The sequence below is a fragment of the Orycteropus afer genome, unplaced genomic scaffold, assembly GCF_000298275.1.
Source record: "Orycteropus afer afer isolate SDZICR_OR568_19922 unplaced genomic scaffold, OryAfe1.0 scaffold00868, whole genome shotgun sequence".
NCBI lineage: Eukaryota > Metazoa > Chordata > Mammalia > Tubulidentata > Orycteropodidae > Orycteropus > Orycteropus afer.
The window spans coordinates 385,709-391,158 of NW_006922455.1; positions in this window are offsets into that span (position 1 = coordinate 385,709).

The following is a 5,450-nucleotide window of genomic DNA, read 5'->3' on the forward strand; positions in this document are numbered from 1 at the left end:
TACGTAGAATATAATACATATACTATGGTGTGATGCATTATGTATTATATTAATATATATGGTGTAATACATTATGTATTATATTAATACACACGGTGTAATACATTATGATGCATTATGTATTATATTAATATATATGGTGTAATACATTATGTATTATATTAATACATTATTAATACATAATGCATCACACCATATTATATGTATTATATTCTACGTAATGTGGTTGTACAAGGTTAATATCGATTATGAGGGATTAATGGAGATGACGTTTCTCCAAGATCTTAAGGCTTGTCTGGGACAGGATCTGTACGGGTTTGTATGCTGGTGATTCATGTACAACCGTCAAACTAGGGCTGGCCATCTCTTCTCACAAATCGTGACAAAAACTTCTGCCTTACAGACAAAGAAACTCCACCAAACATGCCTCTTAAATACACAGTCTTCAAATACAGTCCTTCTGAAATTGGGATACATACGACCGTGCTAGTTTCAACTCACGTTTCTGTCTCAAGAACTATAATCATTAAACGGGCGGGGAGGTATATTTTGCCCACCACAATATTACTTTTGTCTGACGAGCAACACCTAACAATAGTCCCGCCTAGATGAAGCACAGAAAACAAAGGGGAGTGGCGGACTGGAGGCGGCGGGTGTGAGGAATCTATGCTCAGACTGACTACCCTGGGCTCCCAAGAGGCCCGTGAGTCTGAATTTCTCACAAACGTCCAGGCCAAGCAAACGCCGCTAGTCCTGGAACCACAATTCATCTTAGCGAGGATTCATATGATATTACCTGTTAATGCACCGCAAGATCCAAGCCCACCCCACCTACTCTGACTTCCCGAACCCGGCTGCGCAGAGGGCGCCCGCCACCCAGGTGGGTGCGGGCGGGGTGGGCCGGGCTCTGGGAGCAGACGGTGGCAGCAAAGCAGCTGTGGCGGCGGCTAAGCAGCCGTGGCGGCGGCGGCGGCGGCGGCGGCGGCGGCGGCTGGAGGCCCCGGCACAACCCACCTGGAGGAAGTCACGCGGCACTGGAGCAGCCTAGGGAGGGCGGAAAAGCCAGGAGCGTACAGGAGCAGCACTCTTAAACCCAGCCGAGTCCTCTTGTCCCGTGGCTGCATCGGAACCGAGCCAGGTAGGACACTTAGAGAAACAAAACCTATCTCAAACAACAGCAGAATCGCAACCAAACATGGCTACCGGCCATGGACGTGCATTTCCACATCCGGTTTCTGCGACTCTCAATACGAAAGGGAGGAATTACTTGCACGGAGCCGGAGGGCTCCACCTAGTGACTCGGTGTGGGTGTGGGTGTGGGTGTGGGGTTTGGGTTGAGTGGCTTCCTCTGGGATTTGGGATCTGTTCACAGTTGTGTTAGTTCTCCATACAAAGGCCTGAACAAACCAAAACCTGTTGCCCCCGATTCGACTCACAGCGACCCCTTAAGACTGAATAGAACTGGCCCATGGAGTTTTTAAGGCTGCAAATCTTAAATGCATATATGAGCTTATACCTGAATTTCAGTAGTTAAAGATTTCTGCGGGGAGCAGAAAAAAATTGGTGTTTGCAAATTTGGTCACTTGAAAAAAATTTACCATGTTCTTTAGAGAAATAATTTGCTTCTCATAAATATTTGCTCAGCTTTAGAACACTTGGCTTCTGAACTGTTGCCCGTTTTATGGTTTGTTTTCCTTGCAGATCTTTTATCTTTCCCCAGGAGTAGTGCACCAGATATGCAAAATCTAATCTGAAAACTGCCTCCATGGAGAGTATCAGTCCTTCGGAGGCAGAGTACATTAACAATACGGTACTTTTAAAAATGAAAATGATTAACTGCTTTTACTATCTTAAGGAGATCTGATGGCGAGGTGCCTAAGGCATTTGACTACTAACCAAAAGGTTGGCGGTTCAAACCCACCAGCCACTTTTGGAAGGAAGATGGGACAATCTACTTCTGTGAAGATATACTGCCTGGGAAACGCAGTGGGGCTCTCTGTGAGTCAGAATCAACTTGATGGTAGTGAGTTTAGTTTGGTATTGGTTTTACTATGGTATAGGGCGTTGTTGTTGTTGTTGTTATTTGCCATCGAGTCAGCCCCGACTCATAGTGACCCCTCCTTGGGTTTCCGAGGCAGTATCACTACGGAAGTAGGATTGCCCAACCTTCCTTCCGATTTACAGGGCATACCACATATATAATAGAGTGCATATCACAAGTGTACAATGCAATGAATATTTACTTATGTATATACACTCATAAAACCACCTCTAAGATCTTCAGTTGATGTTAAAACAACCCAACCCACTGCATTTGAGTCGATTTTGACTCATACCAAACCAAACTCACTGCCGCCGAGTCAAGTTCGACTCATAGTGACCCCTCCTTGGGTTTCTGAGACAGTATCTCTACTGAAGATGATTACCAAACCTTCCTTCTGAGGAGTGGATGGTGGGTTTGAACTGCCAGCCTTCTGGTCAGCAGTCAAATGCCTTAGGCACTACGCCACCAGAGCTCCCTTTTGACTCATAGCGATCTTTTAAGACAGAGATGAACTGCCCCATAGGGTTTCCAAGACTGTAAATCTTTAGGGAAGATGTCCCCCCATGTTTTGATTAGCAGCTGAATACTTTAACCACTAAGCCACCAGAACTCCTCCACTATAATATTTGTGAGATTTTATCTATATTGTTGCATGTAGTAGTTATTTGTTCTCTGTTTGTTGCTGTGTGGTATTCCGTTGTATGAATATAACATGATATTTTTAAAATTAATTGCCTGTATTTAAGGTTTGTATTCAACCTAGGAGATGACATATACATTGCTGAATGTTTAATGAGCCTTGACACTAATGTGTCTTCTGCTGTTATTGGGTGGAATGTTTAATAAATGTGAATTAGGTTAAGTTGGTTGGTAGTGTTGTTCAGGTCTTCTATAAGCTTACTAACTTCCATATCCTTATGATTTTTTTCTATTTCATCTTTTAGTTCTATCAATTTTTCCTTCATATATATTGAAGATCTGTTCTTAGGTATACATACATTTTGGATTGCTATGTCTTCTTTTTGAATTCATCCTTTTATCATTATGTAGTGTCCCTCATTATCTCTAGTAAAATTCATTCTGGTCTTCCTTCCTTGCTAATTATATCAATTTCTGAGAGTGAGAAACCTGACTCTCATTATCTACAATGTCTCTGTATTCATTCACCTTTAGTGTTTATAATTATTCAATCTGTATGCTGAGCAAATAATCTGAGAAGCTGGACTACATGAAGAAGAATGTGGCAGTAGGATTGAAGGAAGACCTGAAATACGCAGATCACAGAACCTTGCTAGCTGAAAGTGAAGAGGACTTGAAGTACTTACTGATGAAGATCAAAGACTATGCCTTCAGTATGGATTCCACTTCAACATAAAGAAAACAAAAATTCTCACAATGGACCAATAAGCAACATCTTGATAAATAGATAAAAGACTGAAGTTGTCAAGAATATAATTTTATTTGGATCCAAATCAGTGCCCATGGAAGCAGCAGTCAAGAAATCAAATGATATAGTGCATTGGGTGAATCTGCTGCAAAAGATCTCTTCAAATTGTTAGAAACAAAGATGTCACCTTGAGGACTAAGGTGTGCCTGACCCAAAAACCAGACACACTGCCATCGAGTTGATTCTGACTCATAGCAACCCCCTTTGAGTTTCCAAGGCAGTAAATCTTTCCATGGAGTGGCTGGTGGGTTTGATCCACCAACCTTCTAATTAGCAGGCAGGTGCCTTAGGCACTATGCCACCAGAGCACCTGACCCAAGCCATTTTCAGTCTTCTTATATGCATGCAAAGCTGGACAATGAATAAGGAAGACTGAAGAAGAATTGATGCCTTTGAATTATGGTGCTAGCAAAGAATATGAAATACACCGTGGACTTCCAGAAGAACAAACAAATCTGCCATAATGCTTCTTAAAAGGAGGATGGTGAGACTTCATCTCATGTACTTTGGCCATGTTATTAGAAGGGACCAATCCCTAGAGAAAGACATCATGCTTGGTAAAGTGGAGTGTCATGTAAAAGAGGAAGACCCTCAAAGAGATGGATTGACACAGTAGGTGCCACAGTTGCTCACATGACATCAATTGTGAGGATGGCACAGGATCAGGCAGTGGTTTGTTCTGTTGTGCACAGAGTCACTATGAGTCAGACCTGACTTGGCAGCACCTGACAACAATAGTGTTAATAATTGAATCATGACCCCCCAAAATGTGCATTGTAAACCCTAACCTACACCTTTGAGGTAATCCTATTATGGAATATGGCATTTCATTGTTATGTTAATGAGGCTGTATCAGTGTAGAGTGTGTTGTAAGCCAATTCTTTTTATTTTATTTTTAAATTTTTATGGTGATTTGGGTGAAAGTTTACAGAACAATTTCATTTTCCATACAGCAGTCCTTACACATTTTGTCTCATGTCATTAACTGCAATTTCCCACGGTGTAACAGCTGTCTTCCCATTTCCTCCCTTTAGTTATACCTCTTCCCTGTGTCCTTCCCTCCCATGCACTCCTGCCCCTTGAGTGGTCTCCCCATGCATACACTGTCCTTCTGTTCACCCATGATTAGTCTCTCCAAGAGTGTACCTATCTGATGTAAATGTTCAGCCCAAATGCCAGTCTTTTATTTGGCTGGAAACTTCAGGGGTTTAATTCCAGACCTGAAGGGCAGCTAGGGGCCATAGTCTCAGTGGTTTCATCAGGCTCTATCAGACCAGCAAATCTGGTCTTTTTTTTTTTTTTTTTTTAATGATTTTGAGTTTTGTTCCACATTGTTCTCCCACTCTATCCAAGATCTTCTGCATAGATCTCCCTCAAAGGGGTTGACGGTGGTAGCCAGGCACCATCTAGTTCTTCTCGTCTCATGGTCCTATAGGCTAAGGATGGCAGGGTGTGCCAGTGCCTTAGAATAATTGTTTCCATGTATCTTTGATTTTCTTCATTCTTCTTTAAGCCGATTCTTTTTGAGATGTAAAAGGAGCAGATGAGACACACAAGCAAGGAAACCCAAATGGAGAAATATTGATGCCACGTGGAGTTCACCAAGGAACCAAAGAAGAGAAACTGAAAGAGACGAGTGTTTTTCCACTAGAGCAGATAGAAGTTTCGCGGTCTCTTTTGACATCCATTTTGGTCTTTCCTTTCTTTCTGTATTTTTAATAACCTTTTGCTTTCTTCATATTTGTTGTGTTGTTGTTAAGTGCCGTTGAGTCATTTCCGACTCATAGTGACCCCATGCACAGCAGAACGAAACACTGCCTGATCCCGCGCCAGCCCCACGATCCCTGCTATACTTGAGCCCATCATCATAGCCACCGTATCAATCCATCTCGTTGAAGGCCACCCCCCCTTTTGTCGACCCTCCACCCTACCAAGCATGACATCCTTCTCCAGGGAATG